Genomic DNA, 21,341 nt, shown 5'->3' with positions numbered 1-21,341 from the left:
TGGTATTCTTTTATTGGCTTGAAGAATATTTAACTGATATTTATTTTTATTATAAGACACTTTTTTTCTTTTTAAATGGAAATCTCTCCAGACAAGACATTAAGCTGCTTGATGTAAGGGGCTAACATAATTTTAAATAAAAATTGCTATAATCTCTTATACAATCAAATGATTGGACCAAAGCATCATAGGTTTGCAACAACAGATGACACACAAATTCAATATGTGTAGGCCATTAGCTACTATCTTATGTAACTTTCGAACACTATTTCAGACACGTTAGGTAGTTATAATAAAATGCTACATTGCATACTAGGAACAACACCATCACCATCGCAACATTTTCAGAGGAAAAAGTTTCTATTTTTCCCTTGTAAGTATTTAGTCCTCTCACCACCATCATCAACACCGGTGGGAAATCTACACTTTTTGCAGATATTGTGATTTCACTGATTGTAACTAGCTCATAGACATAACATAATCTTTCAGATTCATAAATAATAACGGCTCCCTTGGCATATTTCACCCATTCTGATTGGCTGAGACCTGACAATTATATTCCAGAATGAAAATATTTTCTACATAAGCAAGCACTTCAAAAGTTTACAATATGGCATCGTTTATTACAAGAGACAATAGTGCTAAACAAATGCACACATATAAACCACCCCTAAACAGACAATTAAATACTGGTACCCTTAATTACTGGACCATACATGCACAATTAAAAAAATATATGCATAACTTCTTGCACGTCCGGAACACTCAAAAAATGTAAACACAGCAATGGTTTGGGATTGTAAACATGCACAAAATATGTACATGCCACTTCCCTCCCCCCTAAAAAAAAAAAAAAAAAATTATAGGTAGCAATATTTATTTGTCAGTGTTTATCGACCATTACAGAACGCTATATTTGTTTTTCTTTTTCTTTGCTTTTACTATTCCTGTGGATAATTTGATTTACTTTTTTTTTTTTTTTTTTTTTTTTTTTTCACCGATTATATAGACTTCAGTTTTAACGTAAATTTAATTTGCTATAGAAACACTTATTTGTTTCATACTTGTGCTTCTAACAATTTTGCTTTCTGTGGAGTATTTTAATTAATTTTCTTTTCCGGACTGATTATCGAGACTGTACACATGTTAACTTTTTTTGTTTGTTTTGTTTTGTTTTGTTTTATGAGAGGGGAGTAAATTTGTACATTAGGTCCACCTCAAAAGTTTTTTTTTTTTTTTTTAATGATTCTTATAGGTTTTCGACTCTGCTGATTAAGAAAATCTCATTTACGTTTTGCTGAGACAAGTAGTTTTCAAGATATAAAGACCTGTATTATGCACTGTAATTCACTGGCCGCCAAGTTTGTATGTGCACACCATAAACAAATCTATTTCTCTCCTGAAACTCTTCAATCTTTTTGTTTTTATAGCAGTTGTGGGTAGGTGGGTATGTTGACAATGAATATCACAGTTAAATTTGAGGCAAATACTTTTTATCCCCCCCCCCCCCCAAAAAAATGGGGTATCTACTCTGAAAGCCGTTCTTAACATGGGGAGGGGTGTTTATGCCGAAAGTGGTTGACATTACTCAAAGAAGTGAAAAAAAAAAAATAGTATTTTTTTTTTTTCACATTAAAAAAAGAGGACATAAACTGGAATTTAATTTAATACTATTGGAAGATTTTAAAAGAGGAAAACTTGAACAAAAAACGGAAATAGCTAGGACTGCTACCATTGATTTCAATCACTCTAGACTGTCCATATTCAGTGAGAAATTTCTGTTTTTACTTTCCATTATTATTCTACTGGACCATTTTTTGTAATTTTATTTTCATACTGATTTACGCATTCCCTTAATTGTTTTTTTAAAATTCAAACAGTACCTGCATGTTATCGACCCAAACTATCAATACTCGCCAGTGGAAGCCAGATTATTTCATTTCAGCAGCAGCTGCGAGTGTCCGAAATTATCCAGGGATGGTAGTGGCCACCAACAACCACCATAGTTTAATTTTTATGAGGGAAGGGTAGGGGGTCAGGCTTTAATCGGGCAATGCTGGTTAATGGGTCCTGCTAGTTTATAATAAGGAAGAGACATGTGAATTTTACCATTGGAACAATGAAAACCGTCTGATCATCCTATAGATAATATACACTGAAGGTTTGTTTAAAGTGAACTTTGTTTATGCAAAGCCAGCCTCACTTTTTCTGGCCAACCAGCTGCAAGATAGGATGGGATACAGCAGCTGCCGGAAGAGACTCAAATAATTTGTGGGAGCAATATCCAATCCTGTTGAGAAAAAATTGTACCGGAAACTGTAAGATGAAAACGGGTAAGGTTGCAAAACCTTCAGGCATTGTTGCAGAAATGTTAATGGCTGAAAATGAAACGGGCATTGAAATGATCATGAGATTATAAGGAAGTTAGACTTGGAACTTAGTACAATTGTGAATTGTTACAAGAGTAAAGACGAAGTACTTGATAGAAGTAATTCTAGCAGCTTTAAGCAGATCAAGTCCTGAAAATTGAAGATAAGTGAAATGCAGTTTAGTTTTATGCTTCGGCAAAAATATAAGTGGTGCTGTATTTATACCAATACAAATATAAGCAAAGTACCTTAATAAAAACAACCTGTATTTTGCTTTTGTTGATCGAGACAGTGTTAAGGATTATCTAGGGGTGAATGAATAATTGGTGAAAGTTATGAATAGGGCTAAGACAACAGCATATTCTTTTGTTTTGACTCTCGAGTGTGTATCCGTTGATATCTTATATGCTTTCAAATAGAGTGATGTGGTTCTCAGTTGTCTGTGTTGGATATATACTTGAGCGTCAAACCAAAAGAATATTCTGTTGTGGTGTCATATTTCTGATGTTTTTATTAAATGTGAACTGGGAATAAAAATGTATCTATGTGTAGGTGATAAGCTTTAGAGAAAAAAAATAATAATTAACCTTTTTTCTGATTGGTCTAAAAACTTTTGGTTATTTGAAGCCGCCATACAAAGAAATAAAAGAACTGCCATCTGTTAGCATAAAAAAAAAAGAAAGCAATTATTAACGAGGAAGATAAGTGTATTAAGTTTTGTAGGCCGAGCTAAGCTCTTGAAAACCTTCACTACACCTACAAATGGGTGACCCCGACTACAAACAAATATACAGATTCTTCACCATGACTGAAACTGAGTGCTCCAATGCTGTTGCTGATCGGATGCCGCCATTCATGGAAACTGCCGCCAATGGATGGTTCGCCATAATTGTAATGGCCCTAGTTATGAAAGTACTACATAGAAAAGCTCAGTTATGTTAGAATTAAAGCTGTTACTAAACGTGCTGTTAATGTTAAAGTAGATATACATGAGGGTTCTGTATCGAGTCCATTGCTTTAATGCATTGTCCAAGGCATTTTGCATGAAGAGATGTGGTTTGCTGATGTTTTAATATTTGCTTGTGAAACTCAAGTTAAAAACTTGGAGCTAAATGCAATAGAAAGTAGAGATCCGAGAGTAAACGTTACCAAGACCAACTTGATGATTGGTGGTTGTAGTGTTGGAAATCTCCCAAAAGGCAAAAAAAAAAAATTTGTGAAAAGACGAGTTGAGTGCAATTAAATTTTTGGTGGTACTTGTATACAAGATGTGCAGTGGAATTGCTGATATATTGGAGAACGGGAAACCGGTTCATATTCAACAAGTCTATGAGAAATCAAACATGGCAAAAGTATATTTGGATGGTGAAGTTATTGAGGTTTAAGAAGTTTTGTGACATTGGAGCATAAAATTGTTGTATAATTGGCCTGGCATACTGGTAGTTGTGGCTAGTGCAATATATAGAAGTAAGAATTTGAGCTCATTGTTTTTTGTTTTTTTTAGATTAGAAGTTATTAGCATAGGCAGGTTATTTGCTTATTTAAAAAAAAAAAAAAAAAAAGTTTCATAACAAAATTAGGAGAGATGGATCAAACAGGCAGAACAATTGTTGACATGTGATGTGAATCATCACAGAACTATTTGTGGAACCCGATTTTGAGGGAAGATTCATACAAGTTAGCAGGGGTCAGAGAGAGCAGATCAGAAAAAATTTGTCTCTGAATATGGATCAGCAGACTTCTCATGGAGGTAACGAGATAGAAATAAATGTCGACTAAAACCATAGCGAAATTGAAACTCCCCCACCCTCCTTCTAAAGATGAGAAACAATGACATGACCGATGTGGAAATCATGGTGATTGAATAAAACTCATTTGTTCGTAAAGAAATGAGATTTGTATTTGTTGCTGTGCTTTGAGATTTTGTTCCAGATGCAATGAACAGCAGGACACAAACCACTGAAGGACATGACCAAGTGGCATGGAGTAGGATATAAAAGGTATGTTGGATTTCGTTTTTATAACCCCCTCCCCCTCCCAGAATGGTTGATGTGCTGTAATTGTGAACATTAATGCAACAAAGTAGAACAGATACTAATGTGATTGCAAGAATTAGAAGTGGCTGTAGTAATTTCAGAATTTGGCCTTTAATAATCAGCAGAACATTACCACTGTTGATCAAAGAAAGAGTCTATCAGGCATGCATATGCAGTGTGATGTATGAAAATGAAACCTGACCAATGAGGTTTGAGGACATGCATTGCATGGAGAGCAATGATATGATGTGAGCTTAAAGATGAGCTTGGTTCTGATGATCCCATGTTGGATGCGTCAGAAAAACATTGGATGTATTGCACACCGGGAAACTCAGGATCTGTGCAAACAATAATGAAAAAAAATAAAAGCATAGTTATGAAAATATAGGGAAAAATATAGAAAACCATAAAATATATATTGGTGATAGAGATATACCAAAAGATATCGATGGATAAAAAATTAGGATTATAGAAAATACTAGCATTTCAGCCCAGCATTGCCCGGGTGTTTGGAGGTGTATGTTGAGCAAAAAAAAAAAAAAAGTGGTAGTAGGAAGGTAGGCTCGAACCTGTACCGCAAAGGAGGAAAAGAATGGGGAAAAAACCTGACATCTTTGTTGTTATGACCACCACCAAACCAGAAGTGACGTAGGTTGAAATCCAAGCTAGACAATTGAAAGGAGAGGATGACTTTGGAAAATATTGTCGAAAAAAAGTGACCCCCCCCCGCCCCTGCGTAGAAAAATGCCCAGTTGAAGGTCAAGATATTAATGATTTTAGCCAATTTTTCGATATTTGTCGTCTGAAAGGTCTAACTTTAAAATAATACTAATCTTGTAAAAATCCGTCGCCTCTGTCGAAAGTTTTAGGCAGCCATGCAAACATACATACATTTATATATTGGTAACTAAAAATTTTCGACCCAAACCGATTAAAACGCTTGCCCTATCTCTGAATACCCTTTATGTAAAATTTCAAATGTTTAGACCAGAAATTGTCTGAGTAATTTGGTAGAGACGGCAGAGGTCAAATTTTTTTTAACTTTAACCCCTATTATGACCCCTTAACATTTATTGTTTGGAGCTCAAATCAAGTTATTAAGTTAGATCCATATCCAAGGAACCTATATCTAAAATTTCAAGTGTTTAGACCCAAAATTGGCAGAGGAGTTTGGTAGAGTTCTTAAAGGTCAAATCGTTGAACTTTGACTCCTTAATAGCCAAATTTCTGGCCGAAAACGGATTACAAAGATTTTCCCAAATCTCAGTACCCTGTATATCAAATTTCGAGTCTGTAGACTTAAAATTGACAGACTTATTGCGTAGGGAAATGTACACACACACAGACACGTTCACTTATATATAGAGAGATTAGGATTATAATTAAGAAATTTACCATATAATTAAACTAATAGGCTTATGATATTTTTGGTTATAAAAATAGTAGTACTAGTGATGTTCAAGATAATAATTATGGTAGTAATAATAAAAGGTAGAACTCATAGTAGTTATAATAGTAATATTAAAATAATTCTTATAAAGATACACAAATGGAAAATAGAAGTAAAAAAAATTAAAAACAGTGGTAAGAAAGATGCTAGTTATAAGTATAACAAGTTAGAAAAGCATTTCATCCAAGGCATGAAAATTGTTAAACAAAATGTTTTTACTATAGGCTTTAAAAATAAAGGTACAAGATTCAATTTGAAATTTATTTATCTTCAAAGGGCACTTTTATAAATTTTACAAAGGTATAAAAATTTAATTTGAATTGAATCAAAAAATTACCTTGGATTTATTTTATGTAATGTACATTCTGTTGCACTTAAAAAAAAAAAAAAATCATTGAAAATTTTATATCTATATCATTAATTGCTAGATGAAAGATAATGTTTTTAAATTGCAACAAAATGTACATTACATAAAATAAATCCAAGGTATTTTTTTTTGATTCAATTTAAATTAAATTTTTATATCTTACTTTGTAAAATTTATAAAAGTGCACTTTGAAGATAAATAAATTTCAAATTGAATTTTGTACCTTTATTTTTAAAGCCTATAGTAAAAACATTTTGTTTAACAATTTTCATGCCTTGGATGAAATGCTTTTCTAACTTGTATCTTATCTTTTTAAGATTATATTTTAAAACTCTCCTTCTCTCTATTTCAGTTTGTATTTCTCTTCACACCACAACTCATTTTTGCAACCCCCTCTTTGTATTATTACAGGTCTGAATATTCTCCCTGTTTCTGTTTGTATTTCTCCTTACACCACAACTCATTTTTTGCAACCCTCTCTTTGTAATACAGGTCTGAATAATGAGAAAATCTTATTTTTTTTAACAAAAATTTTAAAATAACTTTTTTTAGATTAAATTTTTTAAAACTTCTTTCAGAATAGAAATTCTTTAAAATTTAATAAAGAACATATTTCATATAGGTTTCATTAACAAATATTCAGTACATAATGAGAAAAATAGAGATGAAAATTTCAAAACTGTATAATTGTATCTGGTTACAGTCAATAGTAGTCCTCGCCAGCAAAAGTCTTTGTTATTCTATTATTTAAAACATTGTGTCCTGCTCTTTCGCATGAGGACTAATAATGGTGATAAAAAATATAGATAATAATGATAAAAAATAATAGTGATAAAGAAATAATAACGCAATAAAATCATAATAGCGATTAAGAAGGCACCTGCAATAATTAATAAATAATCATAAAATAAGTAATGAAGAATTTTATGTAATAAACAGGGATGCTATTAGAAATATTATTATCGACCCAATGATAAATTTGTGTGTCGGAGTATATTCCTAGTGTGTGGGGATATCTTATGGAGATATTGGATTGAAAAGATTTAGCGCAAATGATTCTTATTGAATGTAATAGCGGCAGTAATATAAGGATTTCAAATCCAGCCATATACCAAGTAGACGATATTGCAGGGAGCCGGAATGTTAGGAGTAATGATGGTTGGAGAAGGAGGTGGCTAAATATACAAGGGATTTGTCGTAGCACACCGGCTAGGAGAATGGAATATATAAAGAAAATTTACAAATTAAGATGAGGGTTCACTACAGTGGGAGGCTAGGTGATCGAGCAGGCTGTGCTGGTTAAGTGATCTGAAAATTGTTATATTTATATTTGGCCTTATGTTTACATTGGAAAATTAGTTCATTTTTGGTATTAGATTTTTCCCGGGGATGGGGTGGGGGTAGTTATTATATGAACTGCTTCGGATAGACATAGTTGGCATGATTTGAAGCCTGAAGTGTAGGATTTAGATATTTTAATAATATCCCATTTAATAGAGAAATTCTTGCTTTCCAGTTTACGTTTGCTAATTAGTATTAGTATTATTGAAGGGAGAAATGTGGTTAGATATTCTAAAGTTTAACAAAGTGGAAGTAAAACCAATATAAGTAAGTTTTAGGAGCTGATCTATTGTTATTGGTAGTAGTATTACGAGCGCCAGGTTTGTTATGAATGTGGTCAGAAATAGGGGACATAACTGGGTCATCGATGTGGAGAATATTATTTGTTTCTTGCTGGTCTTCTGGCTGGGTTATGTTATTACTCAGATTATTGGTGGCACTAAGTCTGGTTGTGGGGGGGTTCATTGATTATCGATTGGTAGAGAACAGAATTTTGGATATGTAGGAAATTAGTTGGATGTGAGGAGTTTGGTAGTGTCTGGGTTGAAAAATGCAAAGGATTCAAGGAGATGAATTACAGGGTATCTCCAAGTTTTTTTTTTTAATAGAGGTGAGTTAAAGGGTATATCCGCTACAAGAGTAAATAACATCTTTATGTACACAGTTATTGTCAAGTGGACATTCTTGTTTTCTTTGGCAGTTACATTTTGTTTTATGAGGTAATGGGAAATATAAATTTCTGTGCGTGTGTGTATATCTATATATATAAAAATGTAAAGTTGGTTCGTTCTAAACGAATAAAACCATATTTCTACGTTACCAATTTATTTGAAATTTTCAGACAACCCATTTTTAGAGTCGAGGTATGTTTTTATGTTATTAAAATAAATTTACCTCGCGAATTATTAAAATATTAAATAAAATAAATATATTTTTTAAACCGTTACTGCGAATCTGTTCTGTTGATAAAACTAAATTTCCGGTTCGATTCATTTCACAGCCACGAATTGACGAAAGATTTCATTTTCTGTTAACTCGATAAGTAAAAAAAAGAAAAAAAAAAAAACTCATGCAGAGAGTGATCCGTGCTGAAATAATAATGTTATTATTTAAAAAGCCATTCTTAACATGGGGAAGGGAAGGTGTTTTGTACCTATTCTGTACTTTAACCTTACAATTGAATAAAAACATATCATAAACTTTAATTATACGTGGAAAACGATTTAAACAAAATAGCGCGGATCACTCTCTGCATTAGCACAAAAAAAAAAAGAAAAAAATCCCATATTTTAAAAATTTAAACTCATTTATGTACTTACCAATTTTTTAATTTTATTTATGTTAAGGTTTTTCACTCATGAAACATTACGTTTTAATTGTTTAGTTTCTTTTCACGGCATTGTTTACATAAAAAAGTTTGTTTTAACTTTTTCTAAACTATTTCATTTTTACGACATGCCTCAACGTATTATAAAAACCCTACCCCCCCATGTTAAAAAAAAACGTCCTTCCATAAACCTCGAAAGCCATTCTTAATAAGTGGTGTTTATTCCGGAAGCTGTTCTTAAGATGAGGAGGTTGGGGGGGGGTGATTATAAGGGGGACCTAATCTAAAAAAAAAAAAAAAAAAAAAGAAAAAGTTTTTTATGCGCACATAAGCAACTATTTTTTTATTAACTTTTTTTTTTTACTTTTTTATTTAAAAATTAGTAAATTTCAATGAATAGAATAATAAATCATTTATCATTAATGTGTTTTTGGTTTTGTGTTGAATGAAACTTTTTTTTTTTTTTCATTACAACAATAATGAACCAATTTAAATCTTCCGGCATGCGTTTAAGGGTTACGAAATTATCAATAAATCATTTAGTTACTAAGCCAACGTCAGTAAATAAAAAAAATGTTACGTGAGCATGCATTAGCTTTGACTGGGGGGGGGGGCTCAGGGAGCGACCATTAAATAATTATGCTGGTCGCCATGGAACTCAACGCCCAAGGAGTACCTAAAGTGGCACTTATGCACTTATGTTATCGTGCTATTTTTTAAAATAGTATTTTCCTGTTAAATTCAAATTTTACAATATGTTTTTCTTTTATTAATTTGTTAAGTGAAAGTACAGATAACCCGGTCGGTTTCTAATGCGAGGAAAATCTAGCCCCCCCCCCCAAAAAAAAAGGGGTACTCTGGATAATAACAAAACATTAAAATTGCCTCAGTCTCGAAAGATTTCTTCTCTACTGAACGAGGAAAAAAACGGTGAAGTGTAGTTCATCTTCTGTTTCTCTCCCCCTCTCTCAATATCTCTCTCTATCCATCTCTCCCTTTCCCTCTCTCAATCTATCTTTCTCTCTATATCACCCTCTCCATCTCTCTTTGAGCCCCTTTCTCTCTCTAACTCCCTCTATCTCCTTTCCTCTGTCTCAAACTCTCCCACTCTCTCTCTGTTTATCTATCAATCCCTTTATCTTTCTATCTCCTTCTCTTTCTCTATTTTCCTCTCACTGTCTCTTTTCTATCTATATATCTTCCTCTCTATCTGTCCATCTCTAATCCCTCATCCTATTTTAGTCTCCTAAATTAATTACAGTGAATAAGGCATTGTCAAAACATGGATAAATCCTATTCTAGTCACCTAATTTACTGACTGTGAGAATAGAAGTTATTTGGAAATTACTGCTACCTTGAACAGCACCAGAAGTAACTGGTAAAACCTTTCTAATTAAATTGATTTTGGCAGCCATTTGGTAACAAAATGACATAGCCTTAGCCCTTGCTGCATGAAGAATACCTGCGACCTTGCTGCCAAGTAGAAGAATTATTTATTCTGCTTTAAAACATTCAATTTTTCAAAAATCTCATGTTCGACATCTCCAAAACATCCAATATGGGGAAAAATATTGCAGAAATGCAAACTTATTGTTTAGGATGAATGCACAATGGTACACAAAAAATCACTTGAGGCTCTTGGTCGATCCTTGCAAGATTTGCGTGGCAATGTCAGACCATTTGGGAATGCAGTAATATTGCTTGCAGGAGATTTCAGACAAATGTTACCTGTTATTCTTCAATCAACACCAGCAGATGAAATAAATGCTTGCCTCAAATACTCTACTTTTTTGTTCCATGTCAAGACATTAAACTTAACTCAAAATATGCATGTACAGTTGCAGACTGTTCGATCTGCACAAAAACTTTTGCATCACTTGTGGGAAATTGGGTACGAAAAAGTGCCAGCTGATCAGTTAAGGGCAAAATTCTTTGACTTTTAACTTCTGTTTATTTCATCAAAAGAATAGTTAGTTTAAAAGGTTTTTGCAGATATTCAAATTATAAGAATTCCATTTGACTGAGTGAATGAGCTATTCTTGCAGGTCAATACAAAGATGCCCATGAACTTAACGCTATTATTCAATGTAAAATTCCAAGTGAGGTCGTCAAATACAAATCCATCGACACTGTTGTGAAAGCAGATAAAGTGGTTAATTATCCAACAGTTATATTTGCCAGGGATGCCACCGCATGTATTGCAACTGAAATTTGGTGTACTAATTATCATGTTGTGAAATATAAACCAATCCAAGCTTTGCAATGGCACATAGCTTGCAGTAAAAAAAAAAATTAACAAACAATATCATAGAAACAACAATCTTAACAGGACCTTTCACAGATGAATATGTCTTCATTCCATGCATTCCTATGATTCCACTGGATACATCATTACACTTTAGCAAATTGCACTTTCCAATTTTATTGTCATTTGCAATAACCATCAACAAAGCGCAGGGAACAATCTTTACAATTGTGGGCCTTACAGTTACACACTGACTGTTTTTTCACATGGACAATTTATGTTACATATTCAAGAGTCACCAAACCGGAAAATCTCTATATCAGCTAAGAAAATGGAACAACAAAAACTGTGTACCCATGCAAAATGGAAATTTAAACCTATAAGAAACATGCTTTTTCTCATTTTGGAACTTTATCCATTGCGCCAATTTGAGCCACAGCAACACGTGGCAGGGTACAGCTAGTATGTATATATATCTTTTTGGATGAGTAATCAAAGACAAAGAATATATTTTGTAGTCAGTGTGATAAAGAATTCAGAACAGAGAAAAAGATATCTACCCCTGGCGAAGTGTTGTGAACAAAAAAAATACCAATTTTCCCCACTCTTTATCTGTGCCTAAATCAAAACGTAGATTCCATGAACAAAGCTTCTTTCTTAGAACTGCACGCCTGTGGAACTCACTACTGCTTGCCTGTTTCCCTCCTGACTTCAACATGGAGGTCTTCAAGTCCAACATAAACAAATTCCTGATGAACCGCCTCCCTAAGTAACGATACTTTATCAAATCTCCAATACTAATGAATACTGCAACACTATCCCATTGATTAATGTACACAAAATAACTCTTATCAAGACTCAGAAGCCACTCGGGAATAAGTGGTGACCTTCATGTGTAAAAAAAAAAAAAGTGAAGATTAAGAAGATGAACTTTCATAGAACTGGAACAACATGCAAAATAAAAAGTCATTTAAAGATACAGTTAAACAATTAAAGATGGCAAGGAAAATGGAACTTGACAGTAGACCTGATCCTTATATAGCAAAACCAGACCTTGTTATGTGAAATAAGGAAAAGAAAATTGTCTGGTCTTCCTACTTGGATAGGTTTATCTGTTTGTATGTCTACGCCCCATAAATTTTGTGACTTCAGTTTTCAAGTACAGCTGCCGGCTTGTGTTTGTACCATTTGTCTGGGTTTTCAAGATGTAGTTATTTGCATAATTTCAAGTGCACTGCCTTCCTCACGTGATTGTGTCTATTCTTGTATTCTAGTTTGCTGCATTCACTTATGATGTGGTTTACCATTTTGTCTCTTTATCTACTAAGTCTGCATTTGCTGTTTTCTTGTTCTTTGCTTTGATGTGGTTGGTCATAATCACGTTATCTTATGCAGCTGTTATTAGAGATTCAGTTTCTCTATTTAGGTTTCTTTTCCGTAGCCATGTCCGTATGCTTCCATGGCAATATATGAAAACTGCATGAGAAAAACGCTTTTCTCAACACAAATATTCTCGAAAAGAAGGAAATACACACAAGCATAGTTAAATAACTTTATGTTTGAAACAATCAGTGGAACGAAGTCAACAATGTATAGTTAAAATGATTTTCTTAAATTAAGCTTTTTTTATAAAAAAAAATTGACAAAACAAACAGGCAACGGGGAGAATAAAGATTGTGCACACACACATATCTTTGTTCATTTCATTTTTCTCAGAAACTACTGAGCCAATCTGGCTAACTAAGTAGTGAACTAAGTATTGTGGTATCCATTCGGTACTCAGGGATCAATAGGTTTTAGTCACCACAATACCATATCTACTCTACAAGCTTTCTCAGAAACTACTGGGCCAATCTGATTGAAATTTTGTATGGACCTTTGTTATCAGGTGCAACAAACCAAGTATTATGGTATCCATTCAATGCAAAGTTAGTGATTAATAAGGATTAGTATTTAATGCAAGAATGTGCACAAAATTAACCATATTCAACCATCAATTTAGCAGAAAGCACTCATTTTTGGTCAATGGACCAAACAGTCTAATATATATATATATATATATATATATACACACACACTTGGTATTTTTGCTTTATAAAAAAAAAAAAAAAAAAAAGGAAAAGAAAATATCCCCTAGGACAATCTGTATAGATCAAAAATTATTGCTACCAAATTTCACATTCCTACGTTTAATAGCCTGAAAATAGTGAAGCAAATATAAAATACGAAAGACTTCCCGGTAACGCTAGATAAGTAAAGCTAGTCTAGGATAAAACTTATCCCTAGCTTTGCCAATATTATGCCCGTCTGTTCATTGATGCCAGATCAAAAGACCGTTAAGATGTAAAAAGTCTTGGGTGTGGCACCATCATGTGTGCAGGTTTTTTTCACCTCATCCGTACACATCGCTATCACGTTTCTCGATTGAAGAATACCACTATAGACTCTGAGAAGGAAGCGCCAAGAGAAAAACAAAATCAAATACATGTCTGTCTTTGTGAAAATAATAGATTTTCCAGTTAATGCAACCAGATTATTTTCCTTAAGGTATCAGAAGATAAAAGTAATTTATACAGTTTTATTTCCTTATATTATATATATATGTGTACTAGCAAAGATACCCCACTTTGCGTGGTACATGAGCATACAGTAAAGTTCTGACCTTAGTATTTGACCGTAACCTTGAAAAATAGTGTGCACCATCCCTAGGTCGGAGACCCTCATCATATTAGGTTTGGTCATCATCAGTTCAGTGGTGTATATATACATGGGCTATGGCCTTGACCTTAACCTTAACCTTGAAAAATGGTGTGCACCATCTTTAGGCTGGAGCCAGGTTTGGTCATGATCAGTGGTTTGAGCTGTAGGAGAGTTGTACACATAAACACACACAAAGGAGATATATATAAGGAAAAATAAAAACAATGACAGTATAAAGAGATATGCTAGTGTATATGAATTTAATGATTCATTCAATAGGGGGATTACATTAGGGGTACGAGATACTTATGTTTTTTATCAGAAGAAGAAAGGAGGTACTAGGTAGCAGATTACAAATGTGACCTCACGTGGTACTCTTTGTCCGGCCATGTTTAGGACGCATCTTTCCCTGTTACTCTTGGCCGCCCACATGTGTAACACGTCTCTTTCTCAGGGTCGCATTTTTATTTTTTATAATCTTTTTCTTTCCTTCTCTTCCTCATTGTGACGCCACCTCACATATGGCTCGGACCTTTGCATATGTTGATTACTGCTGCCGTACGTGTGTACACACTTTGTTACACAAACAGCCAAACGAAACAAAACATTTTTCTGTTTCTGAATTTTTGAGATAATGATTGAGAGAGAGCACGAGCAAAAGAACGAGAATTAGAAAGTGAGAAAGAAAGAGAAAAAGAAGAAAGTCTGTCAAACATCATAATTTCATACCCCTCCCCCCCCTCACACACACATGGGTCAGCTCATCATACTTAGGTGACAAAGTTTGTAAGTTCGAACATCACCTGACGCATAATTATTTTTACTTTGATTTTGTCTTCAAATAAATTTAAACATTTCAATTAATAATATTAAGTAGATTATTGTACAGGGTGTTTTTATTTAAAAAAAAAAAAAAAAAAAAAAAAAAAATTTTTTTCAAACTTTAAATTGACAACTCTACTGTCTTTAATTGCAAATTTGGCAACTGTCGGTTATTTTGAGTTCAACTTGGTTTGGCAATTCATCATGAAGAGACTGACACTCAAGCAGCATTTGAAAATTTATTTTATTTACATTTGATAAACGAATAATTTCCTAAAATGCACCTGTCAACTGGCCACTCGGTTTGAGCAATTTAACTCCATTAGATTATATTCTTTGGGGATATGTAAAGTACCATGTCTATGCTGATAAACCAGACACAATAGACCACTTGGAAGACAGCATTCAATCAAGGTAGAAGAGTCAGTTGGGAAAGAAAGGCAAGGGAAAACACTGAAAGAAGTGATAAGTAGGGCTATGACAACAGAATATTCTTATTGTTTTGACTCGGGTATATATCTGATACAGACACAGTCAATCAACTAAAAACCACATCACTCTATAAAAGCATATAAGATATCAAAGGATACACACTCGAGAGTCAAAACAATAAAAAGAATATGCTGTTGTCCTAACTCTAGTGATAAGGATGGGTTTGAGAGAAAGAAAGATCTGGTCAAAGATGGTTACTATGAAAGTCATCAACTGATGTCAGCGCGTTAAATAAATGTTGAACTGAAGATGCTGCTGAAAAAAAATATAAAAAAAATATGATACTAAAAAAAATAAAAATATGCTGAAAAAAAAAAAAAATAAAAAATATGCTGAAATAAAAAAAAATATGATGCTGAAAAAAAAGATGCTGAAAAATATATGATGCTGAAAAAAAATAAAAAATATGCTGAAATAATAAAAAAGATGATGCTGAAATAATAAAAAAAAGATGCTGCTGAAAAAAAATATAAAAAAAATATGATACTAAAAAATAAAAAATATGCTGAAATAAAAAAAGATGCTGAAAAAAAAAAAAAAATGCTGAAATAAAAAAAATAAAAAATATGCTGAAATAATAAAAAAGATGATGCTGAAATAAAAAAGATGCTGCTGAAAAAAAAATATAAAAAAATATGATACTAAAAAAAATAAAAAATATGCTGAAATAAAAAAAGATGCTGAAAAAAAAAATGCTGAAATAAAAAAAATAAAAAATATGCTGAAATAAAAAAAGATGCTGAAAAAAAAAAAAAAATGCTGAAATAAAAAAATAAAAAATATGCTGAAATAATAAAAAAGATGATGCTGAAATAAAAAAAAAAGATGCTTCTGAAAAAAAATATAAAAAAAATATGATACTAAAAAAATAAAAAAAGATGCTGAAAAAAAAAAAAAAATGCTGAAAAAAAAAAAAAATGCTGAAAAAAAAAAAAAAATGCTGAAATAAAAAAAAAAAATGCTGAAATAAAAATAAAAAATGCTGAAATAAAAATAAAAAATGCTGAAATAAAAAAAAAAAATGCTGAAATAAAAAAAAAAAAATGCTGAAAAAAAAAAAAATAAAAAAAAAGATTGATGCTTTTTTTTAGCAAATCTGATCTAACACTTATGTACACTTAGCATCGTGAGCATCATCATCTAGATTCAACTTCTTTTATTTTCATTTTATTTTGTTTTACAACTGAATCAGACTGTCAGTCTAGACTTGCGAGAAAACAGTCTGCATCGGAAATAAAACAAGGATAATATTACTAGTGAATTGCCTCAAGTGGAAAATATTCTGGGTGGCTATTCGATTCGGATTAAATTTGATATGATTATCTTGTGCTAAACCGTCCGTCATCGATACCATTAAATCGAGATAAGATTACTAATCTTGAATTACAATAAAAATGACTTAATTTTTATTGAACCCTTTGAGATATTTGTTGTTTTTTTAAAGTTTTTTTTTAAAGAATTTGCTACTTTTGTTATTTTTATTGCTGTAAAAATGGTTGCATCATTCCACTGCTCCAGAAAGCACTTGACTTCTGATGCAATCCTCTACCTGTATGAGAGTCAGATATATTCATCTTGGGATATATTCATCTTGGGAGACGCAGCTCAGGGCATTCTTTCTCGACTTGATATAGTACGATTTTAACTTCGAAATCTAGTGATAGATGATCTGTGTTTTTTACTTCTCCTTTCTCATGGAAGAGACATAGTTAGTCTTTCTCCACTTGATAGTTAATTCCATTGATGGTGGTCAGCCGAGCACCAGCCTGGTCCCTCCTTTAAAGACATTCCTAGCAAGAACTTGTTTTATTATCACAACTGCATAAAACTTTCCTTTTCGGTCAGATTGTCCTTCGACCGTCCTCAGACACGTTGGTTGTGGTTTAGAATAATACTCAAGATGAGAACAATAGTCCAATCAATACAAGTAATATAAACTTTTTTTTCTTGTTTTTCATTGAAATTACTGTTTTCGGTTATAATTATGTGCTTTCCTTAATTTTTAACCGTTTACTAGCATTTTAAACATTGGAGATCGTTTTCATTCATTCTTTCAAGTGGTGTATTACCTGGTACAGCATTGACAGATATAACTTTCCATTTATCTCTTTTCCTCTAGTCATTCATGAATTCATTGTTGCTCATCATTCAGAACCCCATTCACACTATTTCTTGATAGTGATGCATTGCTATAGCTTTCTTTGCAGTTGTACAGACATTAGATTGCAATTTCTTTCTGTCCGAGCAGTGCCCATACTGGGGAATGTCCTGACCATTGTATCTAAAGGAATAGTCTGTCCAGCACAGCAAGACATGAAACCATGAACAAAATTATTCTTGATTGTTTCCGTATTCAATCACCTGATTTTCATGACTTCACATTACCCTGTATTTTTTGGGGGGGAAGGGGGGGGGGGGGCTAAAGTAGATTGTCGACCTTGCCTAAAGCTCTCCCACAAACTAACAGAGGGAAGGAGAGGCCTTTACTTTTCCTTTGACAGTAGTGCTGTTCTGCCACCGTATACAGCACCTAGTATTCCCAAATGGTCACCCATCTGGTACTGGCCAGGCCCATCATTGCTTAACTTTGGTAATCTGGCGAGAATAGTTTTCATTAAAAAAAAAAAAACAAAAAAAAAAAAAAACAAATTTTCATCACTCTTTCATTAAAAAAAAAAAACACCTTTTGCTTTTTTACATAATATGTGGGAACAATAATGCGGTTCCTATTCTGCATGAGTACCAAAACATTGTTATCGGTTTTGTATTAACCACATCATGTAACCAAATAAGCACCATAAAACTAAAATTTTACAAGGAAATTTTGATGCAGTTTTTCGATAAAAATGTAATTTATTTAATTGAGAATTGCTATGTTGTCAGAGAAAAAATTTCAGAATATTAGCCAAGATTTATTTACACATCCATTGTATTATCATTTTAAAATTTATTTTTTTATTTTTTTTTATTCCAATTTCACCCCAAACAAGGCACAGTGGTGCTTTTATGTAGAGGGCTACTATTGCGGACATAAGTTGCAGGGATACTATGTAGGGAGTTGAACAGCAAGATGTCTGCTCACATTACACTTGAACTTCTGCATGTCAGTACAGTTGGGAAAACAGGAACACGGAAGGGAGTTCCAGACTCCAGCAGTTTTGAGGAAGAAACTATTAAAGTAGAAGGCTTTCTTACATCTAGGGACCTCTACTGTGTAGGGGTGGGATTTTGCTGATTGTCATGTTTGTCAGGAGTATTTACGTCGATGGGGTGCAAGGGCTTATAATTGTACTATCATTTCTCACCATGCAACACACGTCTTCAACCCTCAATAGCCAGGTTGCAGTTCCATACATTGTCACATCGTGTGCTAAATATTTGGCGAGTATGATTTTGTTAGTTGAACATAACGGCAAATAGGGTTCAGTCAGAATCAAAACAGTCAGATCAACTTCTTGCGTGCTAGAAACGGATGTGACATCACATGGTAAAGAGAGAGAGAGAGAGAGTGCACACATCTGTGAACTTGAAGCTTTAAAGATGTCTGGGTAAATTATGCTTAGGCAGTAATTATCAACCCTTTTTGTCTCAATCCTCAATTGGCCTCTGGGCCTTGATAAGTGGTGACTACTTTGTAAAAAAAAAAGAAAAAAAAAAAGAAAAGCAGTCAGAAGAATATAAATAAATGGATTTGTTTGCAGACAGTGTCTTCAGTCAGACAAGATTATAGTAAGGAATAAACGACTAGCAAGATATGAAATGCTCATGTACTTTAATTGATTGTGACTTGCAAAATATTAGACCTCATCTCGGAGGGGATTCTAATGTAACACAGATCTGGTAGACACTTCCCTTGGTTGAGAGTAATTACAGAATTGGGTTTTTGTCCAGAATTTTCCCTATATTAAAAAATAAAGAAAAATCTGTATATGTACCCATGACAAAACAAAAATATCATCTTCCAAAAATCATGTAAATTGATAAAATAATTTATACTTGCAAGCTTTATGCTGTAATGCCTACAAATTCCCATTAATTTGCTTAAAAATGATTTTTTTTTTTTAGAAAAATAAAACTACTCAATTTATGTGATTTTTGGAATATGATATTTTCGTTTAGTCATGGGTATGTACATCATAAAGATTTATAAAAATTGTTTGTTTGTTAATATAGGGGGATTCTGAACAAGAACCCCGAATTGTTCCATTTTTAATTGGAGATATGAAATAGAGGAATAAAAAAAAAAAAAAAAAAAAGGGTGCCCATAACAATTGAAATAGAAGACAGCCAAGGAAGCATAATGCACAACAAAATAAATTTTTAAAAACATTTTACAGCAAAAATATTTATTAATTATATAATTTACAAGGTAAATTAAAAAAAAAAAAATGTCACCAAAACAATTATATATCCATCTACCTTATCACCATCATTGCTGTTCCTCACTGGTTAGGTTGGTGGTTGTTTTCTAGTTAAAGATCAGAAAAAACAGATGCCTGAGCATAGAAACAAATGTTGTGCTCCAAATCTTTCACAATTCCCCGTGCTGTATTGAATGGCAACGTGATTCTAGATGATTAAAGAAGATGGATAAATTTCAGCCTTTGTCCGTTAATCGGATCATTGGTTTTGTTGGGCTCTTCCACCCGGGAACATCATTGAGACTTGGGTGTTCTGGTGAATGACACTTAAAAGTGATGACCTGCTTCACATTGTGCTGATCATTTTCTGTAAATCATCAACTTCTTGTTCACTCGTGTGAGAAAGTTGCACAGGCTTATGTACTGCTATCTGGAAAAATAACATAAAAAAAACACACAAATGGTTTCTGTTACATAAATTCACACAATCTTTGCCTTCAATAATTACAAGAAACCTTCTCAACCACCAATAGCTATGGCTAAATATACATTACCTGAAAGTACTTCTTTCAAACTTCTCGGCTTAACATTCATAAGGAACATGAGTTGGAACAGATACATCAAAAGTATTGCCAAGGCTGCTGCAAAGAAGGTTGACTCTCTCTACCATGCTAGAAAGTTACTTATGCCTTAAAGTATTCTATACCTCTACAAGGCCACCATTCACCCATGTATGGAGTATTGTTGTTACATTTGGGCTGGTGCATCTGCTACTAGTCTTTCACTCCTGGACAGGGTTCAAAAGAGAGTCGCCAACCTGATAGGTCCTGAACTGTCATCTAAGCTTCAACCTCTGTCCCATCAACGAAATGTTGCATCTCTCTGCCTGTTCTACAAGTATTTTAATGGTGGATGCTCCGACGAACTACAAGCTCTTGTACCCCCTCGACGTAAGCACCCCCAACAAACCCGACAACCAGTAAAATCCTACCCCTACACAGTAGAGATCCTTAGATGTAAAAAGGCCTTTTACTCTAATAGTTTCTTCCCCAGAACTTTTTACTTTTTTTAGCACTTTTAAGAGTTGTCTCCCCCTTATTTATAAAACATATCTGATCAAAATATAGTGTCTCGCTTCGTAATTAAATTTAACTTTCTTAGTTAAAAAAAAAAGAAAAAAAAACTTGATCAATTTACGTGATTTATGAAATATGACATTTTCGTTTCGTAACAGGCACATACATCATAAAGATTTGTCTATTTTTATTTTTAATGGAGTTGAATTTAAAATAAAAACTGAAAATGATAAAGAATTATTAGCATAAATCAATGCTCACATATTTTTTAAGAGGTATATGATATGAATTATAACAATACAATTCTTAAGCATTTTTTTTTTTTTTTTTTTTTTACATAGTTTGGCGGCTCGTACAATAAAGAGAATCGTTGTTGAAAAGATAGATTTTTCTCCTTACCTCTTTTATAATATTTGCAAGATCTATTTTTTCAGTGTTTTTTTTTTCAGGGTTCAGAAATTTGGCCTCTTCGTATTCTTTTAGTTGACTGTTTACTGCAAGAAGATCCTGCAAAAAATATAAGGTGATTGTATAAGAAAAAAAAAAAAGAAAAAAAATCAAATTTATTTCATTTGTTTACTTCGGTGATTGCTTTTACTAAATGAAACAAATTTAGTAGGAAAGATTGTGTATTTGTATGTGTGTGTATATATATATATATATATATATTATAGTAGTCATCCACAGACAAACTTAAGCTGTATCACAGCCTGAAGCAGAGTTCAAAACTATACCATTAAGTAGATAATCAGCAG

The 21,341-nt window shown here is 32.9% G+C and overlaps 1 long non-coding RNA gene across 2 annotated transcripts in view; it reads right to left on the bottom strand.

Moving 5' to 3' along the window:
• The window catches only part of LOC145297577 (uncharacterized), a 114,143-nt gene that overhangs the window by 38,734 nt on the left and 54,068 nt on the right, over positions 1 to 21,341 (bottom strand). Inside the window, exons 3-4 of one of the 2 annotated variants that reach the window (XR_013870274.1) lie at positions 20,986 to 21,093; positions 19,463 to 19,940 (exon numbers count right to left, since the gene is read on the bottom strand). This is a non-coding gene — a long non-coding RNA (uncharacterized LOC145297577). Of the gene's footprint in view, positions 1 to 19,462; positions 19,941 to 20,985; positions 21,094 to 21,341 lie in introns of those variants that run through there. The other variant, XR_013870273.1, reaches the window with a different exon arrangement.

This window comes from Euprymna scolopes, chromosome 18, assembly GCF_053919585.1.
Source record: "Euprymna scolopes isolate OS-2025 chromosome 18, ASM5391958v1, whole genome shotgun sequence".
Lineage (NCBI taxonomy): Eukaryota > Metazoa > Mollusca > Cephalopoda > Sepiida > Sepiolidae > Euprymna > Euprymna scolopes.
The sequence above is the reverse complement of the archived record's forward strand: the minus strand, read 5'-3'. Positions and strand labels throughout refer to the sequence as shown.